The sequence below is a fragment of the Bubalus kerabau genome, chromosome 10 (assembly GCF_029407905.1).
Source record: "Bubalus kerabau isolate K-KA32 ecotype Philippines breed swamp buffalo chromosome 10, PCC_UOA_SB_1v2, whole genome shotgun sequence".
NCBI classification, from domain to species: domain Eukaryota; kingdom Metazoa; phylum Chordata; class Mammalia; order Artiodactyla; family Bovidae; genus Bubalus; species Bubalus kerabau.
Window position 1 is genome coordinate 99,451,273 of NC_073633.1, and position 15,353 is coordinate 99,466,625.

A 15,353-nucleotide genomic window follows, 5' to 3' on the forward strand; every position below is an offset into this window, starting at 1 on the left:
AAAGGATTATGTATAATACAAAAGAAAAAGTGATGCAGTAACTCGGAAGAATTTCTGTTATTAAACCTTATTTACAAATTAACTCCTTCCTGAGTTTTTCTGTATAATGTCTGAGTTGTCAGGGTGTTTATTGTAGAAGAAGCCAAATCTGACTGAGTGATTAACACCTTTGCCTTTCACAGTTTTTAAAGCAATTTTCAACTTCTTAGCACTACCCTTGGCTGCCAATCTTTTATCATTATGATCACATGGGAGAAGACCTCACAAAGTCAAAAGCTACCAAACACCTATGCTTCAAAGATGTAGGAGTGGATGATTTACATAGCTTTAATGAAAAGAGTAGCTTATTTTTGTTTGCTTCTGGCTCTATACAAAATACTTAATTCTTTTAACTAAATATTGTACTCACAGTAATCCCAAGAGGCAGATAATACTACCATATCGTTTTGCCACCGAGGAAAGAGATTGTGAGAGACTCGACCTAACCAGGGACTGTGCATCCTGGATTTGCCCCTGTCTGTGTGCTCTGCTTAGTTGCTCAGTTATGTCAACTCTTTGCGATCCCATGGAACGTAGCCCACCAGTCACCTTTGTCCATGGGGATTCTCCGGAACGGAACACTGGAGTGGGTTGCCATGCTCTCCTCCAGGAGATCTTCCCAACGCAGGGATCAAGCCCAGGTCTCCCGATTGTAGGCAAATTCTTTACCATCTGAGCCACCAGGGAAGTCCCTGCCCCAGTCTGCTGCTACTGCTAAGTCACGTCAGTCGTGTCTGACTCTGTGTGACCCCCAAAGATGGCAGCCCACCAGGCTCCCATCCCTGGGATTCTCCAGGCAAGAATACTGGAGTGGGTTGCCATTTCCTTCTCCAGTGCATGAAAGCAAAAAATGAAAGTGAAGTCACTCAGTCGTGTCCAACTCTTCGTGACCCCATGGACTGTGGCCCACCAGGCTCCTCCGTCCATGGGATTTTCCAGCCAAGAGTACTGGAGTGGGTTGCCATGCCTTCTCCGCTGCCCCAGTCTACCAAACACCGTATCTTAAGTTCACACTTCCTATTCTGCTCTATTTCCCAAACTTCATCCTAAGATCTCAGGAACAAAGACTCCATAGAGAAGCCATGTGCATTCTGATTTGTGTGTGTGTGGGGGGAGGTAGAATATAATATAAAATTTTAATTACCATTTGTGACAGCAAATGTTTTTAACAGGCTGAAAAGATCTCACTCAAATTACCTTCTTATTGTCTTAACTGAATCCCAAATTTCTAGCTTCTTCTTTTGGTGAAGATTTTCTTTGTATCTGTGCTATTTTACAAGGTTAACTTTTTACAGCCTTAATTTTTCAGTTTGAATGAATTTATTACTATTTTTTCTCTCCAACACCAGAGAATCTGAAAATATTGAAATGCCTATGACTAAACAATGAGTTGCAATTCCCTGAGTAACATGGGAGAACTTTAGAAAAATACAAACTTCAGCAAAAAGCTGTATGCATTCCATTTTCAGATACCTCTATATTAAGGTAATCTCAAAAGAAATATAAAATAATCTATATAGATTTTGATAATGTGGGAAAGGTGGTCCAAAAAAACGTAAAAGTGGGCATTGTTAGAAAGGCTACCATTGGGTGCCATGGTTTCTCACTTTGCTTAACCCAGTGTGGACTGACCTGACTTTCAAACTCCCTTCTTTAAAACCATGTTGAAGACTTTTTTTTTGCATTTTGCAATTTCAAAATGATTGAGCTTCGGCTGAAAATAAGGCATCGTAATTTTTCTTCTCTTATCTTCTAGGTACCTTATGTTATTGTGTTTTTTGCTTTATGTTATTGAAGAGTTGGCTGGATTTCTTAGCCCTGTGAAGATTATGTCATTTTCTTACAGATATTGTAAAAAATATATTGCTTATATATTTTTTTACCTGCTCATCTTGGTTTATAATCTGGATGAGTAACTAACTAATCACTATTTTTTTCAGTGTCCTTTGTTCATGTTATACAGTAAGTGCCTATGATTCTAATGCAGCAATGTAACTTTGGCAGTTCTAGAGCTTCAGTCATACTCAGCATTAAAACGAGATAATGTTTTAAGCCTGCCAGGAATATTATTTTTTTGACCTTATATTTGGCAGGAAGAGGTTAAATATCTGGGGACCGTTCATTGTAAACATCAACTGATACTGAGAACTTTGAACTCACTAGTTTCTTTACAACATAACTTGGTATCAGAAAATGGTACCAATGAATATTTTCTGGTAAACTCCATGTACATCAAAGCAAGTGAACTTGATTCTAGGAAGTCATTTAGATTAGGTTTGAGTTTATAATGGACTGTTAAGGAGATCATCCATTTGATTTCAGTTACTATTTTCCTGTCTAGATCATGTTCATTAAACATGAAACAGGAGGCAGCAAGAGCAGACTAGACTGGGTAGTAATGGCAAATCAAAGTATTCTCATAATACCTGATGAAGTCAACAGAAACTTTTTGTTTGAAAAGGAAACTTTTCAAACAGGAAAGAGAAGGGGTGACAGAGGATGAGATGATTAGATAGCATCATGAAATCAATGGACATGAATCTGAACAAACTCTGGGAGGTGGTAAAGGACAGGGGAGCCTGGCATGCTGCAGTCTGTGGGATCGCAGAGTTGGACACCACTTAGTGACTGAACAACAATGGCAAAGCAAATCATGTGGGCAATCAAAACAAGAGCACAGGGCTAACACTACATATCAAAGATAGAGCTATTTTATATAGATAGATACAGAGAGAGAGAGAGAGAGAAATAGAGAGAGGACAGACATGGATACAAATTTAGGATTACTGCATGAAATTTAGACACATTGCCTTAACCCCCAAGCCGTGAGGGCAACTGCTAGACATTCTTACAGAGGTTACTAAGTCTGAGAATACAGATTGAGTTTTTGACTATATTTTCATTCTTCTGGCCTCCTAGGAAAACTAAGCAAGGCACAGAAGCCTTGAGGGGGTGGTTCCATAGGTTGACACAAGTTGAAGACCACTTCAGGGAAGGCTTCCTGAAGATGGCAGCCTTCTTCTTTTCTTTCTTCCTTTTGTTGTCTATGAGAATATTTTTCTTTCAATTTTTTTTTGGATGATGATGATGATTCAAGGAAAGAGGAAATACATTTCCTTGGTTACCATGATATTCTTTTTCCATGTTTCTTCATCTTGTATGTCTTTCTCCAGACACATTGCTTTGTGTCAGACCAGATCCCTTGAGAGCTCTGAAAAGCCACCTGTGTCTGGGTCTGTCTGCGTGATGGAGCATGATGGGAAGTCCTGTGTGAAGTAAAAGGTATTTGGCAAGAACCACTCACTTCAAGGTGCTGACATTGGAGGTGTCGAGAGGGAAAACTTCACCTATGGGATGCCTCAACCACCTGTGGACAAGGCAGTCCTGGTGAGCACTTTCTGGGCATAGTGGAAAATGTTCTGTGAATTTCTAGTGCAACCTTTAAGTGGGAGACACTATAAAGATGCTAATGCTATGATGGGAGAGAAGACTCCAGAATCTGAATCAGGGAAAATGTTCTGAAGCCTTAGTATTGGATAATCAGAATTCACCCTTCCACAACAATTGATGAGAATGCTGGTACAGACTTTTGTGATACTTCACAAGGGAGAGAAGTGGGCAAATAGTCAAATATCTTATACAACTTTGTTTCATGCATCTTTCTTCTCCATATCCTCAGATTACTTAAATGATGTCAAAATATGAAATACTCAGAAGAAATGAGCTCTTATTCTTATATTTAGGAAGAAAAAATAAATCATATACATTATATCAAAATAAACAGAAGATCTGAACAAAGACATACAAGATAAAGTAAGATAAAAAAAGAATCATGGCAACCAAGAAAATATATGTCCTCTTCACTCTCTTCATCATAATCATCAAAAAAAAAAATTGAAAGAAAAATATTCCCAAAGACGATGAAAGGAAGAAAAGAAAAATAGCATGATAATTTATATGGACAAAACAATCTGTAATAAAATATAATGTAAGAATTAAGGTGAAAATTTCTAAGATATGATTTAGGTTGTAGAAAAAATTTAATAAAAACATACATTCAATAAATATATAATTTAAAAAGATGATAAAGTAGCAAAATGAGCTTGCAATGTGCTGAATTATGGCTCCCAAAGATATGTTCACCCAAAAATTTAGCCTGTGACTTTATTTGAAATAAGAATCTTTGCAGACACAATCAAAGATCTCAGATGCAATTTCTGTGGATTGGTTGAACCTTAATTCAAACAAAGAGTATCTTTATAAGGCAGAAAAAGGCACAGAAACATACAGGAGAAGCAGATGTAGAGAAACAGGAGATAAGGCCACGTGAAGATGTAGGTGAATGTTGGAGGTATTGCAACTACAAGCCAAAAAATGCCAAGGGTTGCCAGTAACCAACAGAAGCTAAGAGAGAGGCATGGAATAGATTCTCTCTCAGAGCCTTAAGAAAGACCCAACCTTGTTGTCAACTTGATTTCAGACTTCTCACCTCTGAAACTGGGAGAGAATACACTTGTGTTATTTTAAGCCACTGAGTTTGTAATAATTTGTTACAGCAGACCTAGGAAATGAAAATAGAGATGAAAAGTGAGATTGCAAAGCTAAAGAAGCAAATCAAAGACTAAACAAGATTATTACAGAACTAATAATTAAATTAGAAGCAGTGAGGATAGACAAGCTAAACATTAAATTAATAACAGAAAATGTATCAAAATCTCTTGGTTTTCTGTCAATGCCTCTACACACTTTTCCTTGAAAAAACGTCTCTCAAAAGACATTTCCTGGTCTCCATTGCAACTAGATCGCACAGTGCTACTTAAGTTCTGGTCATTGGGTAAAAATGGAAGTATATGCATATTTTCTAAGGTGCCATTAAAGAATACATGCATTAATCTTTCCACTTGCCTATTGGTTGACATGCAAGGGTTATGGATGGAAACAGAGTAATCATCTTGGATCCAGTAATGGTCCATGTTCAGGCTAGCATAGCAATCAAATTAAGCCAGTTGGGTTTCTGACAGTGAAGCACTTCCCTATCAGCCATGAGTGGTTTATGCCAGGCTTGTTGCTTGAAAAACAAATGCACTTCTACCTTGTTTAAACCACTTATATATTCTGAGCTTTTGTTACTGAAGCCAGAACGTTCATGTTAAGTAATGTATCCAATTATGACATAAAGATATATCAGAAGTTATATTTGAAATATATTAATAACTATTATTTGCTTAACTCTGCATAATGTCTTTTTACTTATTAAAAGAAAGAAGCAAACTTTGAAATTAAGCTGAGATTTAAACTATTGAACTACCACTTGCCAAATGATCTTAGAAGAATCGTTTCATCTATTTGAAACCTGAGTCTTCATCTATGAAATAAAGAAAAATCTACCTATTTAACTTTCCCTTGCCTCAGTTTTCTAAACTTTAAATTGGGAATATTAATATGTCCTCTTTCATATGGTTCTTTTCAGGTCCTTAGAGTAATGTCTGGCTCATATTAAGCACCTTATGATTTCCAGTTTTCATCAACGTCATTATTGTCATTCCTAAATATTATTTCCTAACAACAAAAATGTCATTTCCTGGTAACATATGAAATTTAAACGTTAAAATATATAAAATATTTAGCTTAATTCCCAACAAATAACAAATGCTACATGATAGTCACATTATTTCAATTATTATTTAGTAAGCACATTTAGATGTATTTTCTCATTAGTCTCCTCCTGTCATTCTAATTGAGGTCACTTAAGATAGACGACAGAGAATGAGACGGCTGGATGGCATCACTGACTCGATGGATGTGAGTCTGAGTGAACTCCGGGAGTTGGTGATGGACAGGGAGGCCTGGCGTGCTGCGATTCATGGGGTCACAAAGAGTCGGACACGACTGAGCGACTGAACTGAACTGAACTGAAGATAGAACACAATCTTCATTTCCTGTTTAATATTCTGATATTCTTATCTCTAATGGCTTCTCTCGCTTCAATTCATTTTAGTCAATTCTGTCAGGTTAATTCTTTTAAAGCTTGACTTGGTAAAATCATTGTCTGTTTTTCAGTAAAGGTGGTGTCTTCCCTAAGTACATGCTGAAGGCGAAATCCTCAACTTGATTATATTCTAAGCTGGTGGCTTTGGAAGGCAGTGTGGCTCAGACAGTAAAAAAAAATCTGCCTGCCATGCAGGAGACCCAGGTTCAATCCCTGGGTCAGGAAGATTCCCTGGAGAAGGAAATGGCATCCCACTTCAGTATTCTTGCCTGGAAAATCCCATGGACAAAGGAGCCTGGAGGGCTAAAGTCCATGGGGTTACAAAGAGTCAACAGGACTGAGCAATTAACACTTTCACTTAGATAATGGTGATGGAATCTTCATGATAGGATTCAGTTCAGTTCAGTTCAGTCGCTCAGTCATGTCTGACTCTTTGCGACCCCATGAACTGCAGCACTGTCCGTCACCAACTCCCAGAGCTTACTCAAATTCATGTCCACCAAATCGGTGCTGCCATACAACCATCTAGTCCTCTGTCGACCACTTCTCCTTCTGCTTTCAATCTTTCCCAGCTTCAGGGTCTTTTCCAATGAGTCAGTTCTTTGCATCAGGTGGCCAAAGTATTAGAGATTCAGCTTTAGCATCAGTCCTTCCAATGACTATTCAGGATTGATTTCCTTTAGGATTGATTGGTTTGATCTCCTTGCAGTCCAAGGGACTCTCAAGAGTCTCCTCCAATACCACAGTTCAAAAGCATCAATTCAGCTTTCTTTATGGTCCAACTCTCATGATAAGATTAATGTCCTTATTAGCAGAGATACCAGAGAGATGATCTCTTTCTACATCATGTAAGAGGAGATCACTGACTGTCTGCAAGCCAGGGAGAGGGATATCACTAGGCATGGAATTAGCTGACACCTTGATCTTGGACTTCCCAGCCTCCAGAACTGAATGAGATAAATGTCTATTGTGCAAAGCCAGTCAATGATATTTTCATGGGCTTCCCAGTGGTAAAGAACCCACATGCCAATGCAGGTAATGTAAGAGTCATGGGTTGGATCCCTGAGTTGGGAAGATCCCCTGGAGGAGGAAATGGCAACCCACTCCAGTATTCTTGCCTGAGGAATCCCATGGACAGATTTTCCTGATGGGCTATAGTCCATAGTTTCTCAAAGAGTCAGACACGACTGAAGCAACTTAGCATGCACACACATGTGGCATTTTGTTATAACAACCTAAAATACCATCATACTCCTTGAAGCTTATAGAATCAAGTAGAATTGCTCATTGTCTTATAAGTCTTTTCATAATATAATTCCAACATTGTTTTACCCCTTTGACTTTTATACCTGTGTTCTACACTCAAGTCAGATACAGAAGTTAGAGTAGGAAATGGCAACCCACTCCAGTACTCTTGCCTGGAGAATCCCATGGACAGAGGAGCCTGGTGGGTTACAGTCCATGGGGTCCCAAAGAGTTGGACATGACTGAGCATGCATGCATTCCAAAAATATTCCTCACAACTTGCCCCATCCACAGCTTTGTTTATGCTACACTTTCACCACTTGGAAAGTCTTCTTTTCTTCTTCCGTTATACACAAACATTAAAAGGCTTTCTAAGCAGTTACTCTTCTACCTGTTCTTTCTGAGCATTTCTGAATGGATGCACTTTTTCTCTCCTGATTTTTAACCTCTTTGAAACAACAATAGCTATGTTGGATGTGATGAGGACTGGTCCACAAATCTGACTGTTCACTTTTCTCTCTACTGGGTACCATGTAAAATTAGCTACAGACACATAGAAGACAATATTAATAACTAAGTGGGAAATTAATTACCTTCCTCACTTACTCCCCACACCCACTAGGTTGCCTAATGTAACATAGACAAGGAAGCCAAGTAACTGTTCCTTTAAGTACAGCATCGATTCTTAAAATGAGAAGGAAAAAATTATTGTGAATTTTGAAATTAGCTAATAATTTAACATAAAAGCTTGTTGCTGTTGCTCAGTAGCTGTCGTGTCTGACTCTTTGTGACCCGTTGGACTGCAGCACACCATGATCTTCTGTCCTCCACTATCTCCCAAAGTTAAACTCCTTACTGACTATTAGAATTGAATTAATTTATTGTGCATAATTGGAGAAGGAAATGGCAACCCACTCCAGTACTCTTGCCTGGAAAAGTCCATGGATGGAGGAGCCTGGTAGGCTACAGTCAGCCCATAGGGTCACAAAGAATCGGACAGGACTGAGCAACTTCACTTTCTTTCTTTCTATAGTTCCTTTTGGAGAAGGAAATGGCAACCCACTCCAGTGTTCTTTCCTGGAGAATCCCATGGACAGAGGGGCCTGGTGGGCTACAGTCTATGGGGTTGCAAAGAGTCGGACATGACTAAGCAACTAACACACACACACATTGTGCATAATAAGGAATATCTCAAACAGAGAGATCAAAGGGCCTACTGATCTGAGCTTAAAATATTAAAAACCTCTACTCTAAATATTATTCCATAGGTTACAAGCTTTTATGGTTTTGAAAAGTTGTCAGAATCTTTTATGATGGATGTCATATATTTCAAAGTACATACATAATATGAAGGCAAAGTCTAATGGTGGAAAACATAAGCCTTTATGTTGTAAAATAGGTGACATCAAACCAGGTGATTGATCTGATATGCTGACTACAGAATTGTAGCAGACATTCTCCACACCTCCTTCTCTGTGAGGCAGGGTACTAGATAAAAGGGATGTAAAGTTAGATAAGATAACTTTTTCATGCCCAAGAGGGTGGACTCTAGTGTAGAAGACAAGCTGCTTATTGTCTTCTACAACTGGGGGGAGTTGATAGGGGAGAGAAGTCCTACATATCTTGGGATAGAATAAGAATCAGGAAAAGCTGCAGAGAGAAAAGGGCATGTGTCATGACTTGAAGACTGGTCAGAGTTTTACCAGCTAATGAAGAGGAATGTATGCATCGGGGTTCTCCAGAGAAACAGATCCAGTAGGATATTTTCTTTATTTATGTATTTGTTAACTGCAGGAATTGGCTCAGGTGGTTATGAAGGCTAAGAAGAACCACGATCTACTCACATTGCTAAGGGTGGATCTCTACTCAGTCCACAAATCAAACACTAATTTCTCCCAGAAACACTCTCAGAGACTTACTCAGAAATGTTCTTCCAGCTATTCTGGATGTCTCTTAGGCCAGTTACATTGACACATAAAAATAACCATCACAAGGAAGGAAAAAAAAAAAATCCAGGCAGAGGGATAATTCTCTGAACCCTAAAAGATCAACTATGTAAAGAGTCATGAGATGCTCCGTCCCAGTGGGTGGTAGGGAACGCAAGTCCTGCCCATGAGGCAGGAGAGCCCAGGGGTTAAGAACATGGCTCTGGTCTCTGATTACTTGAATTCAAATCCTGACCTCACAGTTTATTATCTGCACCTTACTGGACAAGTGATTTAACCTCTCTGTTCCTTGGTCTCCTCAACTGTAAAATGAAAATAAATTTCTTACTGGATTATTGTGAGGAACATATGAGATAATGTTTGTATTGTGCTTAAAATAATGAAATGTGTCTAGTACAGAGTAAACCAACAAAAAGAGAGCATTATGTGTTTCTGCAAGGTCTATATTGTATGAACTGCGCATATTCAGTCCAGTTCAGTTCAGCCGCTCAGTCACGCCTGACTCTGCGATCCCATGGACTGCAGTACACCAGGCCTGTGCTGTCCATGGGATTTCCCAGGCAAGAATACTGAAGTGGGTGTCCATTTCCTTTTCCAGGGAAACTTCCTGATCCAGGGGTCAAACCCACATCTCCTGTATTGCAAGTAAATTCTTTAACACTGGGCCATCAGGGAGGCCTATATCCGTCCATGGGATTTTCCAGGCAAGAGTACTGGAGTGAGGTGTCATCACCTTCTCTGATACATATATATATATATATATATATATGTATATATATATGTATGTATATATATATACACATTTGTAATAGAGGGAGAAAGAAGACATAATATGTAATACATGTGTGTATATTTGTAGAGGGAATGAACATGAATATGTCTGGACATATACACATATGTGTATGTGTATGTGGGTATGCATGTGTGTGTGTGTGTGCACCTATGTCTGTGTATGGGAGGGGTTCAGAGACATTACTTTGCCGACAAAGCTTTGGCTTTTCCAGTAGTCAAGTATGGATGTGAGAGTTGGACCATAAAGAAGGCTGAATGCCAAAGAATTGATGCTTTTGAGCTGTGATGTTGGAGAAGACTCTCGAGAGTCCCTTGAACTGCAAGGAGATCAAACCACTCAATCCTAAAGAAAATCAATCCTGAATACTCATTGGAAGGACTGATGCTGAAGTTCCAACACTTTGGCCACCTGATGCAAAGAGCTGACTCCTTAGAAAAGACCCTGATGCTGGGAAAGATTGAAGGCAGAAGGAGAAGGGGACGACAGAGGATGAGATGGTTGGATGGCGTCACTGATGCAATGGACATGGTTTGAGCAAACTCCAGGAGACGGTAAAGGACAGGGAAGCCTGGCATGCTGCAGTCCCTGGGGTCACAAAGAGTTGGACATGACTGAGTGACTGAACAACAATAATAGGAAGAGTGCAGGGACAGACAAAGAGAGAGAAAAGGCACTGATATAATTTTGTAGACAAAAGTCTACGTTTTAGATCATGACTTTGAAACAGCTAAACTACAGAAATGCTTTAATATTTTTTAAAGATGGATTTTTTAGTTAACTGCATATTAGAAAGGGTTATGCAAGAGATAATAAAATGGCTTTCCAATTAACTACAGTAATTCAATAAAGCCACTTGGTAAGGTCACAGACTCAAAGGGTCATAAAGATAGAATCAAATTCTAACTCTCGGCCTCCTATCCCTCTATCTTGACTCTTTTTTTTTGTGTCATCCCAGATCCCTACAACTCTATGACCCACCCACCAAGATCATGCATACCCATTTTGCTTATTTAGTTCAAATTTTGAAAACTGAATGTGGAGGAAATAAGTTCTTAGCCTCTGTCTTTTGTTACTTACTTTGCCAGCCCAGTATTCTCCTGATACCCTAAAACTACTCTCATTCATTCACGTCACTTCCTTTGGCACATCATTTGCTCCATTTCATGAGATGTTTTATCTACTGTGTATATCCTGGAGAAAGATGTGGTTCTTCAGCTATTCCCTTAAACAACACATGATGAATGAAATCACTCTGAGACATTAACTGCTTAACATGTAATGACAGCCTGGTATATGTGCATTTTTACTTTCTTTATGCCACCTGAGCAAATTCATAAGCCTTCCTTATACCTTCCTCTGGTTAGTAGGAGAGTCCTTCTAAAATCATAACTCTCCACCAATTCCTATGAATCAGAGTAGTCTTGCTGCAAGATCTTTGCAGTTGATTCTACTTATAGGTGAGCTGAATTCAAACCACGAATTAAATCTTAACAGAATTAACCTTCAGTTGGGACTGGGTAGGAGTGTGGGGGAGCTTCTTTTCTTTTTTCCTTTTTGGTATCTTAGTTTGAAAATCATATTTCTATTAAAAAATTTTTTCTTGACAGAATAGAGTTAAGCACATCATAAGGGATACCAGTGTTTTTCCTCTTAGTGTGTTTTTTTTTTTTTATCATCACTGCTTTTTGCCATTCTTTTTAATCTTATTATAATTAGTCCCGTCTGATGCTACTCTGCATCCTTCAAAAACTTTATTATCTATTTTTTCCCCTCAAAACAAGAAGGACATTGATTGGATTGTAATGCTTGAATGGCTTACAATGTTGCAGTTTTCTTATTAAGAGAATTTCATGTCTATGAACATCCACAGAGAGCCTTGGTGTTTTCATTCACCAAGGATTGAGGCACTCATTTGCTAAGCTTTCTGGTTCTCTGCCATTCAGTTTTAAGGGGAGGAAAAAAGTATACAGGGCTGGGAAGACTTACAGAACTGAAATGAAGCGGCTTCGATTTTGAGGTATTGCAAACTTCACCCGTGCTTGCAATTTTTAAGGACATTTTAATTTTCTTTGGTGTGGCTTTCATAATCACTTAGACTCTGGGAGAGGCACAGTATCTAACACATGAAACCTCTTTCAAGCACAGAAGAAGAAGGTGAATATTTGAGAGAACACTCTTCAACAAAAATGGGAACACACTATCAGATCTTTGGTCTGTAATCTCTGGTAAGGTCAGGAATCTTGTCTAATCTGGGGATCACATTTGGCTTTTTTTTTTTTTTTTTTTTTTGCCCCAGTAAGTAAATTTGGCTTTTAATAGATGGTCATACAGTCTTGAAAAATTAAAAATAGAACTACTATGTGATTCAGCAATTCTGCTAAGCCGCAGAGTGCCAAATCAAATGTAAAACAGATCTTTCATGGGTGAAAGACAGGTCTGCACATATCAAGAAATGGGGAAATGAGCAGATGCAATGACTGGAAAGTCCTGACAGAGGATAGAAACTGACTAGTCTTGAAGTTAGGTAGAAGGCCTAACATACAGGCAACAGGGGAATCGGCGTATTTCATCACATGTATGATGTCACTGATTATAAGACACATTTTCTGCATCACTAAAAATGGAAAATGGTACCAATTATGTTCTGTGTTATCTCTCTGATTTTTGTAACTTTATATTTATTTAAAAAGCTCCTTTATACTCATTTGGTTGTAAAAGAAGACAGATCATCAACAGGCACATGAAAATGTGGTCAACATCACTAATTATCAGGTAAATGCAAATCAGAGCCACAAAGAGCTGTCACTTCACATCTATTAGAATGGCTGTGTGTTGGTGAGGACATGGAGAAAAGGAAACACTTGTATTCTCTTGGTGACAATGTAAATTAGTAAAGTCACCGTGGAAAACAGTATAGAGGGTCCTTGAAAAATTAAAAATAGGTCTACTGAGTGATTCAGCAAGTCTACTAACTCAAAAAGATATCCACACCCTCATGTTCATTTCAAGACGTTTATAATAGCCAAGACACGGAAACAACCTAAGTGTTCAATCATCTGGATAAAGAAATCCATATCATTGATGGATAAAGAAAATGAATGAATAGATAAATAAAAAAAAATAATGTGTGAGTGTATGCCACACACACACACGTATGTATATATTTTTCAGCCATAGACATTTGCCATTTGAGACAATATGGATGGAGCTAGATAAAGCTCCGAAAGATAAAGTGGACAAAATGGATGAAGGGGATCAAAAGTTACAAACTTTTAGTTATAAAATAAGTAAGTGCTAGAGATTTAATGTACAGCACCACCATGGTGACTGGTTTACAAGACTGTACTTTGTATGTGAAAATTCTCTAGCCAGAGAACTTGCCAGATGTGAAACTGGACTCTGAAAGACTCATTATAAACTAAATAATACCTCCACTTGATAACTGAATATCAAATGGCCCAGGTTTATACCAAGTGAAAGTGAAAGTGTTAGTTGCTCAGTCATGTCTGACTCTTTGTGACCCCAAGGACCATAGCCCACCAGGCTTTTCTGTCCATGGAATTCTCTAGGCAAGAATACTAGAGTAGGTAGACATTCCCTTCTTCAAGGGATCTTCCCAACCCAGGGATCAAACCTGGGTCTCTTGCATTGCAGGCAGACTCTTTATGGTCTGAGCTACCAGGGAAGCCAGGTTTATACAAAAGTAACATTGCATGTTATATGCTTTTGTTTTAGTTCTCAAAGAGAGAAGTAAAGGATTTTATTTTTTAAATACCCTCTGGTTCACATAGTGAAGGGGGAAAAAAAAAAGGGACATTTCTGTTTTCTCACCCAAATAGCTATGATTTACTTTGAATTTTCATTTAAATCTTCCAAGTGACGGTACTTATACAATATCTCCTCCAAAAAACAACCAACTGCCTGCAAGAAAACAGAAAGAGAACAAGCCAAAAAGAGTGTGGCTCTTCCAGTTAGGAACGATATTTAAGATTCTTATTTCCTACCACCTTTACCATACAGACCACTCTGCAGCAGTGACTGGGGAGTGGATGTCATTATTAAACCTAAGGTCACAGGTGGTTTTGCATTGAAGCATAATTAAATTGTGCAGAAAGAATTTAAGTGGTTTAGCAAATAAGGCCTTCTTAATTCAGGATGAATAGGACAGACAGAATGCGGTGCCATGTTCAAGTTACAACAAGGCAATAGCTGGGCCCACGGAGATTAATCTGGAGAGCAATCACTTGATGATCCCTGACTATGAATACTTAGTTGAAATTATTCCTCAGTCACCCTGGGATGAGGAAAGCAATCACTCATAATTAACAGGTCACTTTTTTTGTAGGAATATTTATGCAAGGCACAGAGAGGATGTCATAAGAGAAACCTCTCCTTGTTTAGGGAAAAATTGCTATGTTAGCTTGGGATGAGCATAATGATCAAAAACTATTAAAGAGAAACAGAATTTATTAAGGATGGAGAAGTCTACTTAATTGCATATTTCTGCATGTGAATTTTGACTTTGGGGGGAAGAAGGGGATAAAAAGTCCCCCTGCTGGGGTAGGTAGCAGGTAGTGAGAAACTCTTTTCTCGTTTTGAGAGGAATCTTTTAGACTTTGAGGAAAGACACAAACAAGCACATTTGATACTGACTCCTCCCCAAAGAACAAGGAAACCTAAATATAGAGTGAATCCTACCCCCTCAGATTGCAAGAAAAAAAAAACAAAAAACAAAAAAAACAACTGTATCTCTAGTTCAATCCTGATGTGTCCTTTAAACTACTTCTGTGCTGTACTCTGCTGTGCTTAGGTGCTCATTCCTCTCTGACTCTTTATGACCCCATTGACTGTAGCCACCAGACTCCTCTGTTCATGAGATTGTCCAGGCAAGAATACTGAAGTGGGTAGCTTATCCCTTCTCCAAGGGATCTTCCTGATCCAGGAATCGAACCGGGGTCTCCTGCGTTGCAGGCAGATTCTTTACCAGCTGAGCTACCAGGGAAGCCCAAAACACTTCTACATTACCCCAGTTAGTTGCTTGTCAGGGAATTAAAATCTTCAAAGTTACCACCTAAAGCTGCACTTTCTTTTTTTTGGACATTTCCTTCAAAGTATATTATGCAACACTGATTTATAACAATATTTTATATGCATTATGTGTGAAGTGTGTGTATATATGTGTGTAGTATTAATTGTTAAATAAATCCATGAGCAAGTGGGAGAGACCAGCTGTTGACTTACTGGATAGGAAAATGTAATAATTTTTACTAGTGTACCAGAAACACTTAAATATAATGATTTGTCTGATTATTCACCATGTAGGGCTTTTAAAAGATTCAGG

At 38.5% G+C, this 15,353-nt stretch overlaps 1 long non-coding RNA gene across 1 annotated transcript in view; it reads left to right on the forward strand.

Moving 5' to 3' along the window:
* Window positions 1-3,240: 3,240 nt before the first annotated feature.
* Window positions 3,241-15,353, forward strand: part of LOC129620692 (uncharacterized) — a 50,992-nt gene continuing 38,879 nt past the window's right edge. Inside the window, exons 1-2 of the long non-coding RNA XR_008698672.1 lie at window positions 3,241-3,426; window positions 5,782-5,841. This is a non-coding gene — a long non-coding RNA (uncharacterized LOC129620692). The remainder of the gene's footprint in view (window positions 3,427-5,781; window positions 5,842-15,353) is intronic.